At 68.3% G+C, this 21,915-nt stretch overlaps 10 non-coding genes across 10 annotated transcripts; all 10 read right to left on the bottom strand.

The window, feature by feature from the left end:
• Positions 1–2,158: 2,158 nt before the first annotated feature.
• On the bottom strand, positions 2,159–2,277 carry LOC137213363 (5S ribosomal RNA). The gene has a single exon (XR_010938003.1). It is a non-coding gene; the product is annotated as a 5S ribosomal RNA (ribosomal RNA).
• A 938-nt stretch (positions 2,278–3,215) lies between these two features.
• Positions 3,216–3,334, bottom strand: LOC137213362 (5S ribosomal RNA). The gene has a single exon (XR_010938002.1). It is a non-coding gene; the product is annotated as a 5S ribosomal RNA (ribosomal RNA).
• A 2,700-nt stretch (positions 3,335–6,034) lies between these two features.
• LOC137213361 (5S ribosomal RNA) lies at positions 6,035–6,153 on the bottom strand. Its single transcript, XR_010938001.1, has one exon. It is a non-coding gene; the product is annotated as a 5S ribosomal RNA (ribosomal RNA).
• Positions 6,154–7,090: 937 nt separating this feature from the next.
• Positions 7,091–7,209, bottom strand: LOC137213360 (5S ribosomal RNA). Its single transcript, XR_010938000.1, has one exon. It is a non-coding gene; the product is annotated as a 5S ribosomal RNA (ribosomal RNA).
• A 2,700-nt stretch (positions 7,210–9,909) lies between these two features.
• Positions 9,910–10,028, bottom strand: LOC137213359 (5S ribosomal RNA). The gene has a single exon (XR_010937999.1). It is a non-coding gene; the product is annotated as a 5S ribosomal RNA (ribosomal RNA).
• A 938-nt stretch (positions 10,029–10,966) lies between these two features.
• LOC137213358 (5S ribosomal RNA) lies at positions 10,967–11,085 on the bottom strand. Its single transcript, XR_010937998.1, has one exon. It is a non-coding gene; the product is annotated as a 5S ribosomal RNA (ribosomal RNA).
• Positions 11,086–13,785: 2,700 nt separating this feature from the next.
• On the bottom strand, positions 13,786–13,904 carry LOC137213357 (5S ribosomal RNA). Its single transcript, XR_010937997.1, has one exon. It is a non-coding gene; the product is annotated as a 5S ribosomal RNA (ribosomal RNA).
• A 2,700-nt stretch (positions 13,905–16,604) lies between these two features.
• On the bottom strand, positions 16,605–16,723 carry LOC137213356 (5S ribosomal RNA). Its single transcript, XR_010937996.1, has one exon. It is a non-coding gene; the product is annotated as a 5S ribosomal RNA (ribosomal RNA).
• A 937-nt stretch (positions 16,724–17,660) lies between these two features.
• On the bottom strand, positions 17,661–17,779 carry LOC137213223 (5S ribosomal RNA). Its single transcript, XR_010937863.1, has one exon. It is a non-coding gene; the product is annotated as a 5S ribosomal RNA (ribosomal RNA).
• A 2,700-nt stretch (positions 17,780–20,479) lies between these two features.
• LOC137213354 (5S ribosomal RNA) lies at positions 20,480–20,598 on the bottom strand. Its single transcript, XR_010937994.1, has one exon. It is a non-coding gene; the product is annotated as a 5S ribosomal RNA (ribosomal RNA).
• Positions 20,599–21,915: the final 1,317 nt, after the last annotated feature.

The following is a 21,915-nucleotide window of genomic DNA, read 5'->3' as shown; positions in this document are numbered from 1 at the left end:
ACGCCAGAGGGGCGGGGTGGTGGTGGGGCGGGGCTTTTGTCGGAGGGAGCTGTGGAGGGACACACCGGCACACAGGTGGCGGCGCCGGGGCTGGGCGCCGGTGGGGGCGGCCAGGTGCAGGTCGAGGGGCTCGCGGGCCGAAAGGACGGCAACTGGGCCCGCGGCGGAGTCTGGGTCTGGAGGGCTCTGAGCCTCCGTCCGCTCTGGTGCCTCGGGTCTACCGGCCCGATGCCTGGTAGCGTGACACCCCACCGGCCCACAGACGTAGCCTCCCCAGCTGTGCTCACAGCGAGTCCAACCGCAGCCTGCATCCCTCCGCGGGACACTTGGATTACTCCCGCGATCCCCACGAGGTGCGGCACCCGGCGGCCGAATGGGCTGAGATCCTGCCCTTGCGGCGCCCTGTGGCCACCTCCGCCTCCCTCACGGTACTGGCCGAGGCCTCGGACCAGCGGGCCCCGGCTCCCAGCTCAGTGCTGCTCCTCCGCCCCTCTGACCTCCTGCCCGACGTCCAGGCTACCGAGCACCCTCCACCCCCGCCCACCTTCATGCCACTCAGCCGGAACCCGGGAGGCAATGCCAACTACCAGGTGTATGACAGTCTGGTGCTGAAGCGGCAACCGCAGGAGGGCCAAGCGTGGGCCAACTCGCTGCTACCTTCCACCTCGGCCTCCAGGCCCTCTCTGCACGGGAGCCAGACTGGGAAAATGAACTTACCAGCAGCAAATGGGGGCAGGGGCAGGGGGCGGCAGGGCATGGAGAGAGGAATAAAGAGCGCCAGAGTCCAGGAAACATTGGTGGTCTGTGGCTTGGAAGCGCCACTCCTTCTGCCAGCCTGGGTCCCTGCGCTTGGCTTCCTGCAATAAGAAGCCAGTGTCCCCTTCTTGGCCTGAGGGTCCCTTTGGTTTAGTGGCCACAGTTGTGCCAGCAGGCCCCTCCTGGTCCTATACCATGCACTAAGTACATCTGCAGCTGCAGACTCCAAACCCCTGGTCTCTGGGCACCTCCTCTGTGTCTCAGCTGTCCCTGTCCACAGAGAGCCTCATACAAGAAGTTGCTTCCAAACTGGGAGGTTCCACATCTGGGCAGGTCCAGCTCCAGGCCCAGTGAAGGGCATGAAGAAGGCTGAGGCTCTGGACTCCAGCCAGGCCTTCAGCAGGCCTCTGAGGCCAAGGTCTTCCTAGTCTCAAGAGGGGCCAAGAGACGCAATGTGTCATTTGAACAAGTGAGTCAGCGGGCGGTGAGCGAATGAATGACCGCTCGAGGGGATGTATGCCGGCCACCGGGCCCTGTTTGACTGTCCAGGCTCAGCTTACCTGACCCTGGTTACCAGGGAATGCCACTCTGGGCCCTCCTTTTCATCCCCCTCCCTCACTGTGACCTCACCACCTGCCCCATTATGACCCAGTCTGGCTCCCAGTTAAAACTGGAGGGCAGAGGGCCCAGGCAGTCCTGGGACCAACGGCCATGGGTGAGCGAAACTACTACCGAGCCGAGCCGTTCACTGGCCCCATCCCCAGGAAATGCCAGGAGCAAGGATACTCAATTCTTCTGATCCCGGTCAGCTTCATCTTGCTCAACGTGGGGATCAACATGGTGACTATGGTCAGGGCAGGATCTGTGCAGCGCGGTTGGGGGAGCCCTGGGGTCTTGAAGGGGCTGAGGTGGGAGGGCTGCTGGGGTGTGACCGGACAAGGGTTGGATTTCAGGGCTCACCCTGCTCCCGGCCTCCCCCCTCCCCTTCTTCCCTCAACTCTGGAGGCATCTGAAGAGATTCTTGAGGGCACTTTTCAATCGTATTTTCCACAAAGGTGAGTGGGCGCCGGCGTGGGTTCAGGGGATGTGGGCCTGTCCCCTTTCTTCTATCCCTGCCTTGATTCTCAGCCCCTCAGGAACCCAGGCCCTGACCCATCTCGCCTTTCCCCACAGACAAGCAAGCCAGCTGTGTAGGCACCCATCGCATGTGCATGCGCTGCTCCGTGGATCCCAAGAACCTGTGCTCAAGAGTTTCTTCCCACTTCTGCCATCGCCCAAGCTTCCTGCTCGGGCAGGTAAACCACCTTGCCTACTGCCTGCAGCGGGGCTCGGCGGGGGCGGAGCCGGCGGCCCCCCCGCCGCGGGCGAGTAAAGGAGAAGGCGGGCGGAGCGGGAGGCAAAAAGCCTACAGCACCCGGTATTCCCAGGCGGTCTCCCATCCAAGTACTAACCAGGCCCGACCCTGCTTAGCTTCCGAGATCAGACGAGATCGGGCGCGTTCAGGGTGGTATGGCCGTAGACGGGGGCGGGGGGCCGCGGGCGGCCTCTTGAGGCCCAGTTTCGCTGGCGCTGGCGCCTTAACGCCAGCCTGGCGGCCGGCCCGCCCCGGCAGGGCCCCCTCGCCCGCCCAGGCAGGGGGAACGGAGGTCTCGGGTATCGGGCGGCGGCGGAGGGTTTGGCGACCACCTCCCAGCCCAGGGCGGCCGTGACCCAGCAAACCCTTCGGCGCTTGGCGCCCCGCCCAAGATCCCGCACGTCGCTCACAGGGACGTGGCCCCGGAGGCTTCAGGGCCCGGGGCCCGCGGTCCCTTGGGCATCGGCCCTGCCCGCCCACGCGGCGCTAGGCGCAGCCCGGCCGCAGCCCGGGCCGGCCCTCCTGCCCGACAGCAGCCGGCCCGAAGCCACCGCGAGCCTCCATTGAGTCGCCACGGCCCCTCAGCCCCGGCAAGGCCACCCTTGCCCCCACACCCCCCGCCGAGCTCAGGACCCCGCCCCTGGTGGCCGGCAGGCCCGGGGAAGCGGCCCCTGCCCTCGATCCCGCTCCCGCACCCGGCCGCGGTGACACGCCAGAGGGGCGGGGTGGTGGTGGGGCGGGGCTTTTGTCGGAGGGAGCTGTGGAGGGACACACCGGCACACAGGTGGCGGCGCCGGGGCTGGGCGCCGGTGGGGGCGGCCAGGTGCAGGTCGAGGGGCTCGCGGGCCGAAAGGACGGCAACTGGGCCCGCGGCGGAGTCTGGGTCCGGGCCAGCCACCCCGGGAGCGTCTGGGGTGCGGCTGCCTTCCAGGGCCGCCTTCTGGCCGCCTGGCCGGCCGGGCCGGCGGGGAGCGCCCCCGCCGGCGCGCGCCATGGTGGGAGGGGCCTGAGGAGGTGGGGCCTGCAGCGCGGCCCGGCGGGGGCGGAGCCGGCGGCCCCCGCCGCGGGCGAGTAAAGGAGAAGGCGGGCGGAGCGGGAGGCAAAAAGCCTACAGCACCCGGTATTCCCAGGCGGTCTCCCATCCAAGTACTAACCAGGCCCGACCCTGCTTAGCTTCCGAGATCAGACGAGATCGGGCGCGTTCAGGGTGGTATGGCCGTAGACGGGGGCGGGGGGCCGCGGGCGGCCTCTTGAGGCCCAGTTTCGCTGGCGCTGGCGCCTTAACGCCAGCCTGGCGGCCAGCCCGCCCCGGCAGGGCCCCCTCGCCCGCCCAGGCAGGGGAAACGGAGGTCTCGGGTATCGGGCGGCGGCGGAGGGTTTGGCGACCACCTCCCAGCCCAGGGCGGCCGTGACCCAGCCAACCCTTCAGCGCTTGGCGCCCCGCCCAAGATCCCGCACGTCGCTCACAGGGACGTGGCCCCGGAGGCTTCAGGGCCCGGGGCCCGCGGTCCCTTGGGCATCGGCCCTGCCCGCCCACGCGGCGCTAGGCGCAGCCCGGCCGCAGCCCGGGCCGGCCCTCCTGCCCGACAGCAGCCGGCCCGAAGCCACCGGGAGCCACCATTGAGTCGCCACGGCCCCTCAGCCCCGGCAAGGCCACCCTTGCCCCCACACCCCCCGCCGAGCTCAGGACCCCGCCCCTGGTGGCCGGCAGGCCCGGGGAAGCGGCCCCTGCCCTCGATCCCGCTCCCGCACCCAACCGCGGTGACACGCCAGAGGGGCGGGGTGGTGGTGGGGCGGGGCTTTTGTCGGAGGGAGCTGTGGAGGGACACACCGGCACACAGGTGGCGGCGCCGGGGCTGGGCGCCGGTGGGGGCGGCCAGGTGCAGGTCGAGGGGCTCGCGGGCCGAAAGGACGGCAACTGGGCCCGCGGCGGAGTCTGGGTCTGGAGGGCTCTGAGCCTCCATCCGCTCTGGTGCCTCGGGTCTACCGGCCCGATGCCTGGTAGCGTGACACCCCACCGGCCCACAGACGTAGCCTCCCCAGCTGTGCTCACAGCGAGTCCAACCGCAGCCTGCATCCCTCCGCGGGACACTTGGATTACTCCCGCGATCCCCACGAGGTGCGGCACCCGGCGGCCGAATGGGCTGAGATCCTGCCCTTGCGGCGCCCTGTGGCCACCTCCGCCTCCCTCACGGTACTGGCCGAGGCCTCGGACCAGCGGGCCCCGGCTCCCAGCTCAGCGCTGCTCCTCCGCCCCTCTCACCTCCTGCCCGACGTCCAGGCTACCGAGCACCCTCCACCCCCGCCCACCTTCATGCCACTCAGCCGGAACCCGGGAGGCAATGCCAACTACCAGGTGTATGACAGTCTGGTGCTGAAGCGGCAACCGCAGGAGGGCCAAGCGTGGGCCAACTCGCTGCTACCTTCCACCTCGGCCTCCAGGCCCTCTCTGCACGGGAGCCAGACTGGGAAAATGAACTTACCAGCAGCAAATGGGGGCAGGGGCAGGGGGCGGCAGGGCATGGAGAGAGGAATAAAGAGCGCCAGAGTCCAGGAAACATTGGTGGTCTGTGGCTTGGAAGCGCCACTCCTTCTGCCAGCCTGGGTCCCTGCGCTTGGCTTCCTGCAATAAGAAGCCAGTGTCCCCTTCTTGGCCTGAGGGTCCCTTTGGTTTAGTGGCCACAGTTGTGCCAGCAGGCCCCTCCTGGTCCTATACCATGCACTAAGTACATCTGCAGCTGCAGACTCCAAACCCCTGGTCTCTGGGCACCTCCTCTGTGTCTCAGCTGTCCCTGTCCACAGAGAGCCTCATACAAGAAGTTGCTTCCAAACTGGGAGGTTCCACATCTGGGCAGGTCCAGCTCCAGGCCCAGTGAAGGGCATGAAGAAGGCTGAGGCTCTGGACTCCAGCCAGGCCTTCAGCAGGCCTCTGAGGCCAAGGTCTTCCTAGTCTCAAGAGGGGCCAAGAGACGCAATGTGTCATTTGAACAAGTGAGTCAGCGGGCGGTGAGCGAATGAATGACCGCTCGAGGGGATGTATGCCGGCCACCGGGCCCTGTTTGACTGTCCAGGCTCAGCTTACCTGACCCTGGTTACCAGGGAATGCCACTCTGGGCCCTCCTTTTCATCCCCCTCCCTCACTGTGACCTCACCACCTGCCCCATTATGACCCAGTCTGGCTCCCAGTTAAAACTGGAGGGCAGAGGGCCCAGGCAGTCCTGGGACCAACGGCCATGGGTGAGCGAAACTACTACCGAGCCGAGCCGTTCACTGGCCCCATCCCCAGGAAATGCCAGGAGCAAGGATACTCAATTCTTCTGATCCCGGTCAGCTTCATCTTGCTCAACGTGGGGTTCAACATGGTGACTATGGTCAGGGCAGGATCTGTGCAGCGCGGTTGGGGGCGCCCTGGGGTCTTGAAGGGGCTGAGGTGGGAGGGCTGCTGGGGTGTGACCGGACAAGGGTTGGATTTCAGGGCTCACCCTGCTCCCGGCCTCCCCCCTCCCCTTCTTCCCTCAACTCTGGAGGCATCTGAAGAGATTCTTGAGGGCACTTTTCAATCGTATTTTCCACAAAGGTGAGTGGGCGCCGGCGTGGGTTCAGGGGATGTGGGCCTGTCCCCTTTCTTCTATCCCTGCCTTGATTCTCAGCCCCTCAGGAACCCAGGCCCTGACCCATCTCGCCTTTCCCCACAGACAAGCAAGCCAGCTGTGTAGGCACCCATCGCATGTGCATGCGCTGCTCCGTGGATCCCAAGAACCTGTGCTCAAGAGTTTCTTCCCACTTCTGCCATCGCCCAAGCTTCCTGCTCGGGCAGGTAAACCACCTTGCCTACTGCCTGCAGCGGGGCTCGGCGGGGGCGGAGCCGGCGGCCCCCCCGCCGCGGGCGAGTAAAGGAGAAGGCGGGCGGAGCGGGAGGCAAAAAGCCTACAGCACCCGGTATTCCCAGGCGGTCTCCCATCCAAGTACTAACCAGGCCCGACCCTGCTTAGCTTCCGAGATCAGACGAGATCGGGCGCGTTCAGGGTGGTATGGCCGTAGACGGGGGCGGGGGCCGACGGCTGCCTCTTGAGGACCAGTTTCGCTGGCGCTGGCGCCTTAACGCCAGCCTGGCGGCCGGCCCGTCCCGGCAGGGCCCCCTCGCCCGCCCAGGCAGGGGGAACGGAGGTCTCGGGTATCGGGCGGCGGCGGAGGGTTTGGCGACCACCTCCCAGCCCAGGGCGGCCCTGACCCAGCAAACCCTTCGGCGCTTGGCGCCCCGCCCAAGATCCCGCACGTCGCTCACAGGGACGTGGCCCCGGAGGCTTCAGGGCCCGGGGCCCGCGGTCCCTTGGGCATCGGCCCTGCCCGCCCACGCGGCGCTAGGCGCAGCCCGGCCGCAGCCCGGGCCGGCCCTCCTGCCCGACAGCAGCCGGCCCGAAGCCACCGCGAGCCTCCATTGAGTCGCCACGGCCCCTCAGCCCCGGCAAGGCCACCCTTGCCCCCACACCCCCCGCCGAGCTCAGGACCCCGCCCCTGGTGGCCGGCAGGCCCGGGGAAGCGGCCCCTGCCCTCGATCCCGCTCCCGCACCCGGCCGCGGTGACACGCCAGAGGGGCGGGGTGGTGGTGGGGCGGGGCTTTTGTCGGAGGGAGCTGTGGAGGGACACACCGGCACACAGGTGGCGGCGCCGGGGCTGGGCGCCGGTGGGGGCGGCCAGGTGCAGGTCGAGGGGCTCGCGGGCCGAAAGGACGGCAACTGGGCCCGCGGCGGAGTCTGGGTCCGGGCCAGCCACCCCGGGAGCGTCTGGGGTGCGGCTGCCTTCCAGGGCCGCCTTCTGGCCGCCTGGCCGGCCGGGCCGGCGGGGAGCGCCCCCGCCGGCGCGCGCCATGGTGGGAGGGGCCTGAGGAGGTGGGGCCTGCAGCGCGGCCCGGCGGGGGCGGAGCCGGCGGCCCCCGCCGCGGGCGAGTAAAGGAGAAGGCGGGCGGAGCGGGAGGCAAAAAGCCTACAGCACCCGGTATTCCCAGGCGGTCTCCCATCCAAGTACTAACCAGGCCCGACCCTGCTTAGCTTCCGAGATCAGACGAGATCGGGCGCGTTCAGGGTGGTATGGCCGTAGACGGGGGCGGGGGGCCGCGGGCGGCCTCTTGAGGCCCAGTTTCGCTGGCGCTGGCGCCTTAACGCCAGCCTGGCGGCCAGCCCGCCCCGGCAGGGCCCCCTCGCCCGCCCAGGCAGGGGAAACGGAGGTCTCGGGTATCGGGCGGTGGCGGAGGGTTTGGCGACCACCTCCCAGCCCAGGGCGGCCGTGACCCAGCAAACCCTTCAGCGCTTGGCGCCCCGCCCAAGATCCCGCACGTCGCTCACAGGGACGTGGCCCCGGAGGCTTCAGGGCCCGGGGCCCGCGGTCCCTTGGGCATCGGCCCTGCCCGCCCACGCGGCGCTAGGCGCAGCCCGGCCGCAGCCCGGGCCGGCCCTCCTGCCCGACAGCAGCCGGCCCGAAGCCACCGGGAGCCACCATTGAGTCGCCACGGCCCCTCAGCCCCGGCAAGGCCACCCTTGCCCCCACACCCCCCGCCGAGCTCAGGACCCCGCCCCTGGTGGCCGGCAGGCCCGGGGAAGCGGCCCCTGCCCTCGATCCCGCTCCCGCACCCAACCGCGGTGACACGCCAGAGGGGCGGGGTGGTGGTGGGGCGGGGCTTTTGTCGGAGGGAGCTGTGGAGGGACACACCGGCACACAGGTGGCGGCGCCGGGGCTGGGCGCCGGTGGGGGCGGCCAGGTGCAGGTCGAGGGGCTCGCGGGCCGAAAGGACGGCAACTGGGCCCGCGGCGGAGTCTGGGTCTGGAGGGCTCTGAGCCTCCATCCGCTCTGGTGCCTCGGGTCTACCGGCCCGATGCCTGGTAGCGTGACACCCCACCGGCCCACAGACGTAGCCTCCCCAGCTGTGCTCACAGCGAGTCCAACCGCAGCCTGCATCCCTCCGCGGGACACTTGGATTACTCCCGCGATCCCCACGAGGTGCGGCACCCGGCAGCCGAATGGGCTGAGATCCTGCCCTTGCGGCGCCCTGTGGCCACCTCCGCCTCCCTCACGGTACTGGCCGAGGCCTCGGACCAGCGGGCCCCGGCTCCCAGCTCAGTGCTGCTCCTCCGCCCCTCTGACCTCCTGCCCGACGTCCAGGCTACCGAGCACCCTCCACCCCCGCCCACCTTCATGCCACTCAGCCGGAACCCGGGAGGCAATGCCAACTACCAGGTGTATGACAGTCTGGTGCTGAAGCGGCAACCGCAGGAGGGCCAAGCGTGGGCCAACTCGCTGCTACCTTCCACCTCGGCCTCCAGGCCCTCTCTGCACGGGAGCCAGACTGGGAAAATGAACTTACCAGCAGCAAATGGGGGCAGGGGCAGGGGGCGGCAGGGCATGGAGAGAGGAATAAAGAGCGCCAGAGTCCAGGAAACATTGGTGGTCTGTGGCTTGGAAGCGCCACTCCTTCTGCCAGCCTGGGTCCCTGCGCTTGGCTTCCTGCAATAAGAAGCCAGTGTCCCCTTCTTGGCCTGAGGGTCCCTTTGGTTTAGTGGCCACAGTTGTGCCAGCAGGCCCCTCCTGGTCCTATACCATGCACTAAGTACATCTGCAGCTGCAGACTCCAAACCCCTGGTCTCTGGGCACCTCCTCTGTGTCTCAGCTGTCCCTGTCCACAGAGAGCCTCATACAAGAAGTTGCTTCCAAACTGGGAGGTTCCACATCTGGGCAGGTCCAGCTCCAGGCCCAGTGAAGGGCATGAAGAAGGCTGAGGCTCTGGACTCCAGCCAGGCCTTCAGCAGGCCTCTGAGGCCAAGGTCTTCCTAGTCTCAAGAGGGGCCAAGAGACGCAATGTGTCATTTGAACAAGTGAGTCAGCGGGCGGTGAGCGAATGAATGACCGCTCGAGGGGATGTATGCCGGCCACCGGGCCCTGTTTGACTGTCCAGGCTCAGCTTACCTGACCCTGGTTACCAGGGAATGCCACTCTGGGCCCTCCTTTTCATCCCCCTCCCTCACTGTGACCTCACCACCTGCCCCATTATGACCCAGTCTGGCTCCCAGTTAAAACTGGAGGGCAGAGGGCCCAGGCAGTCCTGGGACCAACGGCCATGGGTGAGCGAAACTACTACCGAGCCGAGCCGTTCACTGGCCCCATCCCCAGGAAATGCCAGGAGCAAGGATACTCAATTCTTCTGATCCCGGTCAGCTTCATCTTGCTCAACGTGGGGATCAACATGGTGACTATGGTCAGGGCAGGATCTGTGCAGCGCGGTTGGGGGAGCCCTGGGGTCTTGAAGGGGCTGAGGTGGGAGGGCTGCTGGGGTGTGACCGGACAAGGGTTGGATTTCAGGGCTCACCCTGCTCCCGGCCTCCCCCCTCCCCTTCTTCCCTCAACTCTGGAGGCATCTGAAGAGATTCTTGAGGGCACTTTTCAATCGTATTTTCCACAAAGGTGAGTGGGCGCCGGCGTGGGTTCAGGGGATGTGGGCCTGTCCCCTTTCTTCTATCCCTGCCTTGATTCTCAGCCCCTCAGGAACCCAGGCCCTGACCCATCTCGCCTTTCCCCACAGACAAGCAAGCCAGCTGTGTAGGCACCCATCGCATGTGCATGCGCTGCTCCGTGGATCCCAAGAACCTGTGCTCAAGAGTTTCTTCCCACTTCTGCCATCGCCCAAGCTTCCTGCTCGGGCAGGTAAACCACCTTGCCTACTGCCTGCAGCGGGGCTCGGCGGGGGCGGAGCCGGCGGCCCCCCCGCCGCGGGCGAGTAAAGGAGAAGGCGGGCGGAGCGGGAGGCAAAAAGCCTACAGCACCCGGTATTCCCAGGCGGTCTCCCATCCAAGTACTAACCAGGCCCGACCCTGCTTAGCTTCCGAGATCAGACGAGATCGGGCGCGTTCAGGGTGGTATGGCCGTAGACGGGGGCGGGGGGCCGCGGGCGGCCTCTTGAGGCCCAGTTTCGCTGGCGCTGGCGCCTTAACGCCAGCCTGGCGGCCGGCCCGCCCCGGCAGGGCCCCCTCGCCCGCCCAGGCAGGGGGAACGGAGGTCTCGGGTATCGGGCGGCGGCGGAGGGTTTGGCGACCACCTCCCAGCCCAGGGCGGCCGTGACCCAGCAAACCCTTCGGCGCTTGGCGCCCCGCCCAAGATCCCGCACGTCGCTCACAGGGACGTGGCCCCGGAGGCTTCAGGGCCCGGGGCCCGCGGTCCCTTGGGCATCGGCCCTGCCCGCCCACGCGGCGCTAGGCGCAGCCCGGCCGCAGCCCGGGCCGGCCCTCCTGCCCGACAGCAGCCGGCCCGAAGCCACCGCGAGCCTCCATTGAGTCGCCACGGCCCCTCAGCCCCGGCAAGGCCACCCTTGCCCCCACACCCCCCGCCGAGCTCAGGACCCCGCCCCTGGTGGCCGGCAGGCCCGGGGAAGCGGCCCCTGCCCTCGATCCCGCTCCCGCACCCGGCCGCGGTGACACGCCAGAGGGGCGGGGTGGTGGTGGGGCGGGGCTTTTGTCGGAGGGAGCTGTGGAGGGACACACCGGCACACAGGTGGCGGCGCCGGGGCTGGGCGCCGGTGGGGGCGGCCAGGTGCAGGTCGAGGGGCTCGCGGGCCGAAAGGACGGCAACTGGGCCCGCGGCGGAGTCTGGGTCCGGGCCAGCCACCCCGGGAGCGTCTGGGGTGCGGCTGCCTTCCAGGGCCGCCTTCTGGCCGCCTGGCCGGCCGGGCCGGCGGGGAGCGCCCCCGCCGGCGCGCGCCATGGTGGGAGGGGCCTGAGGAGGTGGGGCCTGCAGCGCGGCCCGGCGGGGGCGGAGCCGGCGGCCCCCGCCGCGGGCGAGTAAAGGAGAAGGCGGGCGGAGCGGGAGGCAAAAAGCCTACAGCACCCGGTATTCCCAGGCGGTCTCCCATCCAAGTACTAACCAGGCCCGACCCTGCTTAGCTTCCGAGATCAGACGAGATCGGGCGCGTTCAGGGTGGTATGGCCGTAGACGGGGGCGGGGGGCCGCGGGCGGCCTCTTGAGGCCCAGTTTCGCTGGCGCTGGCGCCTTAACGCCAGCCTGGCGGCCAGCCCGCCCCGGCAGGGCCCCCTCGCCCGCCCAGGCAGGGGAAACGGAGGTCTCGGGTATCGGGCGGCGGCGGAGGGTTTGGCGACCACCTCCCAGCCCAGGGCGGCCGTGACCCAGCCAACCCTTCAGCGCTTGGCGCCCCGCCCAAGATCCCGCACGTCGCTCACAGGGACGTGGCCCCGGAGGCTTCAGGGCCCGGGGCCCGCGGTCCCTTGGGCATCGGCCCTGCCCGCCCACGCGGCGCTAGGCGCAGCCCGGCCGCAGCCCGGGCCGGCCCTCCTGCCCGACAGCAGCCGGCCCGAAGCCACCGGGAGCCACCATTGAGTCGCCACGGCCCCTCAGCCCCGGCAAGGCCACCCTTGCCCCCACACCCCCCGCCGAGCTCAGGACCCCGCCCCTGGTGGCCGGCAGGCCCGGGGAAGCGGCCCCTGCCCTCGATCCCGCTCCCGCACCCAACCGCGGTGACACGCCAGAGGGGCGGGGTGGTGGTGGGGCGGGGCTTTTGTCGGAGGGAGCTGTGGAGGGACACACCGGCACACAGGTGGCGGCGCCGGGGCTGGGCGCCGGTGGGGGCGGCCAGGTGCAGGTCGAGGGGCTCGCGGGCCGAAAGGACGGCAACTGGGCCCGCGGCGGAGTCTGGGTCTGGAGGGCTCTGAGCCTCCATCCGCTCTGGTGCCTCGGGTCTACCGGCCCGATGCCTGGTAGCGTGACACCCCACCGGCCCACAGACGTAGCCTCCCCAGCTGTGCTCACAGCGAGTCCAACCGCAGCCTGCATCCCTCCGCGGGACACTTGGATTACTCCCGCGATCCCCACGAGGTGCGGCACCCGGCGGCCGAATGGGCTGAGATCCTGCCCTTGCGGCGCCCTGTGGCCACCTCCGCCTCCCTCACGGTACTGGCCGAGGCCTCGGACCAGCGGGCCCCGGCTCCCAGCTCAGTGCTGCTCCTCCGCCCCTCTGACCTCCTGCCCGACGTCCAGGCTACCGAGCACCCTCCACCCCCGCCCACCTTCATGCCACTCAGCCGGAACCCGGGAGGCAATGCCAACTACCAGGTGTATGACAGTCTGGTGCTGAAGCGGCAACCGCAGGAGGGCCAAGCGTGGGCCAACTCGCTGCTACCTTCCACCTCGGCCTCCAGGCCCTCTCTGCACGGGAGCCAGACTGGGAAAATGAACTTACCAGCAGCAAATGGGGGCAGGGGCAGGGGGCGGCAGGGCATGGAGAGAGGAATAAAGAGCGCCAGAGTCCAGGAAACATTGGTGGTCTGTGGCTTGGAAGTGCCACTCCTTCTGCCAGCCTGGGTCCCTGCGCTTGGCTTCCTGCAATAAGAAGCCAGTGTCCCCTTCTTGGCCTGAGGGTCCCTTTGGTTTAGTGGCCACAGTTGTGCCAGCAGGCCCCTCCTGGTCCTATACCATGCACTAAGTACATCTGCAGCTGCAGACTCCAAACCCCTGGTCTCTGGGCACCTCCTCTGTGTCTCAGCTGTCCCTGTCCACAGAGAGCCTCATACAAGAAGTTGCTTCCAAACTGGGAGGTTCCACATCTGGGCAGGTCCAGCTCCAGGCCCAGTGAAGGGCATGAAGAAGGCTGAGGCTCTGGACTCCAGCCAGGCCTTCAGCAGGCCTCTGAGGCCAAGGTCTTCCTAGTCTCAAGAGGGGCCAAGAGACGCAATGTGTCATTTGAACAAGTGAGTCAGCGGGCGGTGAGCGAATGAATGACCGCTCGAGGGGATGTATGCCGGCCACCGGGCCCTGTTTGACTGTCCAGGCTCAGCTTACCTGACCCTGGTTACCAGGGAATGCCACTCTGGGCCCTCCTTTTCATCCCCCTCCCTCACTGTGACCTCACCACCTGCCCCATTATGACCCAGTCTGGCTCCCAGTTAAAACTGGAGGGCAGAGGGCCCAGGCAGTCCTGGGACCAACGGCCATGGGTGAGCGAAACTACTACCGAGCCGAGCCGTTCACTGGCCCCATCCCCAGGAAATGCCAGGAGCAAGGATACTCAATTCTTCTGATCCCGGTCAGCTTCATCTTGCTCAACGTGGGGATCAACATGGTGACTATGGTCAGGGCAGGATCTGTGCAGCGCGGTTGGGGGAGCCCTGGGGTCTTGAAGGGGCTGAGGTGGGAGGGCTGCTGGGGTGTGACCGGACAAGGGTTGGATTTCAGGGCTCACCCTGCTCCCGGCCTCCCCCCTCCCCTTCTTCCCTCAACTCTGGAGGCATCTGAAGAGATTCTTGAGGGCACTTTTCAATCGTATTTTCCACAAAGGTGAGTGGGCGCCGGCGTGGGTTCAGGGGATGTGGGCCTGTCCCCTTTCTTCTATCCCTGCCTTGATTCTCAGCCCCTCAGGAACCCAGGCCCTGACCCATCTCGCCTTTCCCCACAGACAAGCAAGCCAGCTGTGTAGGCACCCATCGCATGTGCATGCGCTGCTCCGTGGATCCCAAGAACCTGTGCTCAAGAGTTTCTTCCCACTTCTGCCATCGCCCAAGCTTCCTGCTCGGGCAGGTAAACCACCTTGCCTACTGCCTGCAGCGGGGCTCGGCGGGAGCGGAGCCGGCGGCCCCCCCGCCGCGGGCGAGTAAAGGAGAAGGCGGGAGGAGCGGGAGGCAAAAAGCCTACAGCACCCGGTATTCCCAGGCGGTCTCCCATCCAAGTACTAACCAGGCCCGACCCTGCTTAGCTTCCGAGATCAGACGAGATCGGGCGCGTTCAGGGTGGTATGGCCGTAGACGGGGGCGGGGGGCCGCGGGCGGCCTCTTGAGGCCCAGTTTCGCTGGCGCTGGCGCCTTAACGCCAGCCTGGCGGCCGGCCCGCCCCGGCAGGGCCCCCTCGCCCGCCCAGGCAGGGGGAACGGAGGTCTCGGGTATCGGGCGGCGGCGGAGGGTTTGGCGACCACCTCCCAGCCCAGGGCGGCCCTGACCCAGCAAACCCTTCGGCGCTTGGCGCCCCGCCCAAGATCCCGCACGTCGCTCACAGGGACGTGGCCCCGGAGGCTTCAGGGCCCGGGGCCCGCGGTCCCTTGGGCATCGGCCCTGCCCGCCCACGCGGCGCTAGGCGCAGCCCGGCCGCAGCCCGGGCCGGCCCTCCTGCCCGACAGCAGCCGGCCCGAAGCCACCGCGAGCCTCCATTGAGTCGCCACGGCCCCTCAGCCCCGGCAAGGCCACCCTTGCCCCCACACCCCCCGCCGAGCTCAGGACCCCGCCCCTGGTGGCCGGCAGGCCCGGGGAAGCGGCCCCTGCCCTCGATCCCGCTCCCGCTCCCAACCGCGGTGACACGCCAGAGGGGCGGGGTGGTGGTGGGGCGGGGCTTTTGTCGGAGGGAGCTGTGGAGGGACACACCGGCACACAGGTGGCGGCGCCAGGGCTGGGCGCCGGTGGGGGCGGCCAGGTGCAGGTCGAGGGGCTCGCGGGCCGAAAGGACGGCAACTGGGCCCGCGGCGGAGTCTGGGTCTGGAGGGCTCTGAGCCTCCATCCGCTCTGGTGCCTCGGGTCTACCGGCCCGATGCCTGGTAGCGTGACACCCCACCGGCCCACAGACGTAGCCTCCCCAGCTGTGCTCACAGCGAGTCCAACCGCAGCCTGCATCCCTCCGCGGGACACTTGGATTACTCCCGCGATCCCCACGAGGTGCGGCACCCGGCGGCCGAATGGGCTGAGATCCTGCCCTTGCGGCGCCCTGTGGCCACCTCCGCCTCCCTCACGGTACTGGCCGAGGCCTCGGACCAGCGGGCCCCGGCTCCCAGCTCAGTGCTGCTCCTCCGCCCCTCTGACCTCCTGCCCGACGTCCAGGCTACCGAGCACCCTCCACCCCCGCCCACCTTCATGCCACTCAGCCGGAACCCGGGAGGCAATGCCAACTACCAGGTGTATGACAGTCTGGTGCTGAAGCGGCAACCGCAGGAGGGCCAAGCGTGGGCCAACTCGCTGCTACCTTCCACCTCGGCCTCCAGGCCCTCTCTGCACGGGAGCCAGACTGGGAAAATGAACTTACCAGCAGCAAATGGGGGCAGGGGCAGGGGGCGGCAGGGCATGGAGAGAGGAATAAAGAGCGCCAGAGTCCAGGAAACATTGGTGGTCGGTGGCTTGGAAGTGCCACTCCTTCTGCCAGCCTGGGTCCCTGCGCTTGGCTTCCTGCAATAAGAAGCCAGTGTCCCCTTCTTGGCCTGAGGGTCCCTTTGGTTTAGTGGCCACAGTTGTGCCAGCAGGCCCCTCCTGGTCCTATACCATGCACTAAGTACATCTGCAGCTGCAGACTCCAAACCCCTGGTCTCTGGGCACCTCCTCTGTGTCTCAGCTGTCCCTGTCCACAGAGAGCCTCATACAAGAAGTTGCTTCCAAACTGGGAGGTTCCACATCTGGGCAGGTCCAGCTCCAGGCCCAGTGAAGGGCATGAAGAAGGCTGAGGCTCTGGACTCCAGCCAGGCCTTCAGCAGGCCTCTGAGGCCAAGGTCTTCCTAGTCTCAAGAGGGGCCAAGAGACGCAATGTGTCATTTGAACAAGTGAGTCAGCGGGCGGTGAGCGAATGAATGACCGCTCGAGGGGATGTATGCCGGCCACCGGGCCCTGTTTGACTGTCCAGGCTCAGCTTACCTGACCCTGGTTACCAGGGAATGCCACTCTGGGCCCTCCTTTTCATCCCCCTCCCTCACTGTGACCTCACCACCTGCCCCATTATGACCCAGTCTGGCTCCCAGTTAAAACTGGAGGGCAGAGGGCCCAGGCAGTCCTGGGACCAACGGCCATGGGTGAGCGAAACTACTACCGAGCCGAGCCGTTCACTGGCCCCATCCCCAGGAAATGCCAGGAGCAAGGATACTCAATTCTTCTGATCCCGGTCAGCTTCATCTTGCTCAACGTGGGGATCAACATGGTGACTATGGTCAGGGCAGGATCTGTGCAGCGCGGTTGGGGGAGCCCTGGGGTCTTGAAGGGGCTGAGGTGGGAGGGCTGCTGGGGTGTGACCGGACAAGGGTTGGATTTCAGGGCTCACCCTGCTCCCGGCCTCCCCCCTCCCCTTCATCCCTCAACTCTGGAGGCATCTGAAGAGATTCTTGAGGGCACTTTTCAATCGTATTTTCCACAAAGGTGAGTGGGCGCCGGCGTGGGTTCAGGGGATGTGGGCCTGTCCCCTTTCTTCTATCCCTGCCTTGATTCTCAGCCCCTCAGGAACCCAGGCCCTGACCCATCTCGCCTTTCCCCACAGACAAGCAAGCCAGCTGTGTAGGCACCCATCGCATGTGCATGCGCTGCTCCGTGGATCCCAAGAACCTGTGCTCAAGAGTTTCTTCCCACTTCTGCCATCGCCCAAGCTTCCTGCTCGGGCAGGTAAACCACCTTGCCTACTGCCTGCAGCGGGGCTCGGCGGGGGCGGAGCCGGCGGCCCCCCCGCCGCGGGCGAGTAAAGGAGAAGGCGGGCGGAGCGGGAGGCAAAAAGCCTACAGCACCCGGTATTCCCAGGCGGTCTCCCATCCAAGTACTAACCAGGCCCGACCCTGCTTAGCTTCCGAGATCAGACGAGATCGGGCGCGTTCAGGGTGGTATGGCCGTAGACGGGGGCGGGGGCCGACGGCTGCCTCTTGAGGACCAGTTTCGCTGGCGCTGGCGCCTTAACGCCAGCCTGGCGGCCGGCCCGCCCCGGCAGGGCCCCCTCGCCCGCCCAGGCAGGGGGAACGGAGGTCTCGGGTATCGGGCGGCGGCGGAGGGTTTGGCGACCACCTCCCAGCCCAGGGCGGCCGTGACCCAGCAAACCCTTCGGCGCTTGGCGCCCCGCCCAAGATCCCGCACGTCGCTCACAGGGACGTGGCCCCGGAGGCTTCAGGGCCCGGGGCCCGCGGTCCCTTGGGCATCGGCCCTGCCCGCCCACGCGGCGCTAGGCGCAGCCCGGCCGCAGCCCGGGCCGGCCCTCCTGCCCGACAGCAGCCGGCCCGAAGCCACCGCGAGCCTCCATTGAGTCGCCACGGCCCCTCAGCCCCGGCAAGGCCACCCTTGCCCCCACACCCCCCGCCGAGCTCAGGACCCCGCCCCTGGTGGCCGGCAGGCCCGGGGAAGCGGCCCCTGCCCTCGATCCCGCTCCCGCACCCGGCCGCGGTGACACGCCAGAGGGGCGGGGTGGTGGTGGGGCGGGGCTTTTGTCGGAGGGAGCTGTGGAGGGACACACCGGCACACAGGTGGCGGCGCCGGGGCTGGGCGCCGGTGGGGGCGGCCAGGTGCAGGTCGAGGGGCTCGCGGGCCGAAAGGACGGCAACTGGGCCCGCGGCGGAGTCTGGGTCCGGGCCAGCCACCCCGGGAGCGTCTGGGGTGCGGCTGCCTTCCAGGGCCGCCTTCTGGCCGCCTGGCCGGCCGGGACGGCGGGGAGCGCCCCCGCCGGCGCGCGCCATGGTGGGAGGGGCCTGAGGAGGTGGGGCCTGCAGCGGGGCCCGGCGGGGGCGGAGCCGGCGGCCCCCGCCGCGGGCGAGTAAAGGAGAAGGCGGGCGGAGCGGGAGGCAAAAAGCCTACAGCACCCGGTATTCCCAGGCGGTCTCCCATCCAAGTACTAACCAGGCCCGACCCTGCTTAGCTTCCGAGATCAGATGAGATCGGGCGCGTTCAGGGTGGTATGGCCGTAGACGGGGGCGGGGGGCCGCGGGCGGCCTCTTGAGGCCCAGTTTCGCTGGCGCTGGCGCCTTAACGCCAGCCTGGCGGCCGGCCCGCTCCGGCAGGGCCCCCTCGCCCGCCCAGGCAGGGGAAACGGAGGTCTCGGGTATCGGGCGGCGGCGGAGGGTTTGGCGACCACCTCCCAGCCCAGGGCGGCCGTGACCCAGCAAGCCCTTCAGCGCTTGGCGCCCCGCCCAAGATCCCGCACGTCGCTCACAGGGACGTGGCCCCGGAGGCTTCAGGGCCCGGGGCCCGCGGTCCCTTGGGCATCGGCCCTGCCCGCCCACGCGGCGCTAGGCGCAGCCCGGCCGCAGCCCGGGCCGGCCCTCCTGCCCGACAGCAGCCGGCCCGAAGCCACCGGGAGCCACCATTGAGTCGCCACGGCCCCTCAGCCCCGGCAAGGCCACCCTTGCCCCCACACCCCCCGCCGAGCTCAGGACCCCGCCCCTGGTGGCCGGCAGGCCCGGGGAAGCGGCCCCTGCCCTCGATCCCGCTCCCGCACCCAACCGCGGTGACACGCCAGAGGGGCGGGGTGGTGGTGGGGCGGGGCTTTTGTCGGAGGGAGCTGTGGAGGGACACACCGGCACACAGGTGGCGGCGCCGGGGCTGGGCGCCGGTGGGGGCGGCCAGGTGCAGGTCGAGGGGCTCGCGGGCCGAAAGGACGGCAACTGGGCCCGCGGCGGAGTCTGGGTCTGGAGGGCTCTGAGCCTCCATCCGCTCTGGTGCCTCGGGTCTACCGGCCCGATGCCTGGTAGCGTGACACCCCACCGGCCCACAGACGTAGCCTCCCCAGCTGTGCTCACAGCGAGTCCAACCGCAGCCTGCATCCCTCCGCGGGACACTTGGATTACTCCCGCGATCCCCACGAGGTGCGGCACCCGGCGGCCGAATGGGCTGAGATCCTGCCCTTGCGGCGCCCTGTGGCCACCTCCGCCTCCCTCACGGTACTGGCCGAGGCCTCGGACCAGCGGGCCCCGGCTCCCAGCTCAGTGCTGCTCCTCCGCCCCTCTGACCTCCTGCCCGACGTCCAGGCTACCGAGCACCCTCCACCCCCGCCCACCTTCATGCCACTCAGCCAGAACCCGGGAGGCAATGCCAACTACCAGGTGTATGACAGTCTGGTGCTGAAGCGGCAACCGCAGGAGGGCCAAGCGTGGGCCAACTCGCTGCTACCTTCCACCTCGGCCTCCAGGCCCTCTCTGCACGGGAGCCAGACTGGGAAAATGAACTTACCAGCAGCAAATGGGGGCAGGGGCAGGGGGCGGCAGGGCATGGAGAGAGGAATAAAGAGCGCCAGAGTCCAGGAAACATTGGTGGTCTGTGGCTTGGAAGTGCCACTCCTTCTGCCAGCCTGGGTCCCTGCGCTTGGCTTCCTGCAATAAGAAGCCAGTGTCCCCTTCTTGGCCTGAGGGTCCCTTTGGTTTAGTGGCCACAGTTGTGCCAGCAGGCCCCTCCTGGTCCTATACCACGCACTAAGTACATCTGCAGCTGCAGACTCCAAACCCCTGGTCTCTGGGCACCTCCTCTGTGTCTCAGCTGTCCCTGTCCACAGAGAGCCTCATACAAGAAGTTGCTTCCAAACTGGGAGGTTCCACATCTGGGCAGGTCCAGCTCCAGGCCCAGTGAAGGGCATGAAGAAGGCTGAGGCTCTGGACTCCAGCCAGGCCTTCAGCAGGCCTCTGAGGCCAAGGTCTTCCTAGTCTCAAGAGGGGCCAAGAGACGCAATGTGTCATTTGAACAAGTGAGTCAGCGGGCGGTGAGCGAATGAATGACCGCTCGAGGGGATGTATGCCGGCCACCGGGCCCTGTTTGACTGTCCAGGCTCAGCTTACCTGACCCTGGTTACCAGGGAATGCCACTCTGGGCCCTCCTTTTCATCCCCCTCCCTCACTGTGACCTCACCACCTGCCCCATTATGACCCAGTCTGGCTCCCAGTTAAAACTGGAGGGCAGAGGGCCCAGGCAGTCCTGGGACCAACGGCCATGGGTGAGCGAAACTACTACCGAGCCGAGCCGTTCACTGGCCCCATCCCCAGGAAATGCCAGGAGCAAGGATACTCAATTCTTCTGATCCCGGTCAGCTTCATCTTGCTCAACGTGGGGATCAACATGGTGACTATGGTCAGGGCAGGATCTGTGCAGCGCGGTTGGGGGAGCCCTGGGGTCTTGAAGGGGCTGAGGTGGGAGGGCTGCTGGGGTGTGACCGGACAAGGGTTGGATTTCAGGGCTCACCCTGCTCCCGGCCTCCCCCCTCCCCTTCTTCCCTCAACTCTGGAGGCATCTGAAGAGATTCTTGAGGGCACTTTTCAATCGTATTTTCCACAAAGGTGAGTGGGCGCCGGCGTGGGTTCAGGGGATGTGGGCCTGTCCCCTTTCTTCTATCCCTGCCTTGATTCTCAGCCCCTCAGGAACCCAGGCCCTGACCCATCTCGCCTTTCCCCACAGACAAGCAAGCCAGCTGTGTAGGCACCCATCGCATGTGCATGCGCTGCTCCGTGGATCCCAAGAACCTGTGCTCAAGAGTTTCTTCCCACTTCTGCCATCGCCCAAGCTTCCTGCTCGGGCAGGTAAACCACCTTGCCTACTGCCTGCAGCGGGGCTCGGCGGGGGCGGAGCCGGCGGCCCCCCCGCCGCGGGCGAGTAAAGGAGAAGGCGGGCGGAGCGGGAGGCAAAAAGCCTACAGCACCCGGTATTCCCAGGCGGTCTCCCATCCAAGTACTAACCAGGCCCGACCCTGCTTAGCTTCCGAGATCAGACGAGATCGGGCGCGTTCAGGGTGGTATGGCCGTAGACGGGGGCAGGGGGCCGCGGGCGGCCTCTTGAGGCCCAGTTTCGCTGGCGCTGGCGCCTTAACGCCAGCCTGGCGGCCGGCCCGCCCCGGCAGGGCCCCCTCGCCCGCCCAGGCAGGGGGAACGGAGGTCTCGGGTATCGGGCGGCGGCGGAGGGTTTGGCGACCACCTCCCAGCCCAGGGCGGCCGTGACCCAGCAAACCCTTCGGCGCTTGGCGCCCCGCCCAAGATCCCGCACGTCGCTCACAGGGACGTGGCCCCGGAGGCTTCAGGGCCCGGGGCCCGCGGTCCCTTGGGCATCGGCCCTGCCCGCCCACGCGGCGCTAGGCGCAGCCCGGCCGCAGCCCGGGCCGGCCCTCCTGCCCGACAGCAGCCGGCCTGAAGCCACCGCGAGCCTCCATTGAGTCGCCACGGCCCCTCAGCCCCGGCAAGGCCACCCTTGCCCCCACACCCCCCGCCGAGCTCAGGACCCCGCCCCTGGTGGCCGGCAGGCCCGGGGAAGCGGCCCCTGCCCTCGATCCCGCTCCCGCACCCAACCGCGGTGACACGCCAGAGGGGCGGGGTGGTGGTGGGGCGGGGCTTTTGTCGGAGGGAGCTGTGGAGGGACACACCGGCACACAGGTGGCGGCGCCGGGGCTGGGCGCCGGTGGGGGCGGCCAGGTGCAGGTCGAGGGGCTCGCGGGCCGAAAGGACGGCAACTGGGCCCGCGGCGGAGTCTGGGTCTGGAGGGCTCTGAGCCTCCATCCGCTCTGGTGCCTCGGGTCTACCGGCCCGATGCCTGGTAGCGTGACACCCCACCGGCCCACAGACGTAGCCTCCCCAGCTGTGCTCACAGCGAGTCCAACCGCAGCCTGCATCCCTCCGCGGGACACTTGGATTACTCCCGCGATCCCCACGAGGTGCGGCACCCGGCGGCCGAATGGGCTGAGATCCTGCCCTTGCGGCGCCCTGTGGCCACCTCCGCCTCCCTCACGGTACTGGCCGAGGCCTCGGACCAGCGGGCCCCGGCTCCCAGCTCAGTGCTGCTCCTCCGCCCCTCTGACCTCCTGCCCGACGTCCAGGCTACCGAGCACCCTCCACCCCCGCCCACCTTCATGCCACTCAGCCGGAACCCGGGAGGCAATGCCAACTACCAGGTGTATGACAGTCTGGTGCTGAAGCGGCAACCGCAGGAGGGCCAAGCGTGGGCCAACTCGCTGCTACCTTCCACCTCGGCCTCCAGGCCCTCTCTGCACGGGAGCCAGACTGGGAAAATGAACTTACCAGCAGCAAATGGGGGCAGGGGCAGGGGGCGGCAGGGCATGGAGAGAGGAATAAAGAG

The sequence above is a fragment of the Pseudorca crassidens genome, chromosome 19 (assembly GCF_039906515.1).
Source record: "Pseudorca crassidens isolate mPseCra1 chromosome 19, mPseCra1.hap1, whole genome shotgun sequence".
Taxonomy (NCBI): Eukaryota; Metazoa; Chordata; class Mammalia; order Artiodactyla; family Delphinidae; genus Pseudorca; species Pseudorca crassidens.
This window is presented reverse-complemented; position numbering and strand designations above follow the sequence as displayed.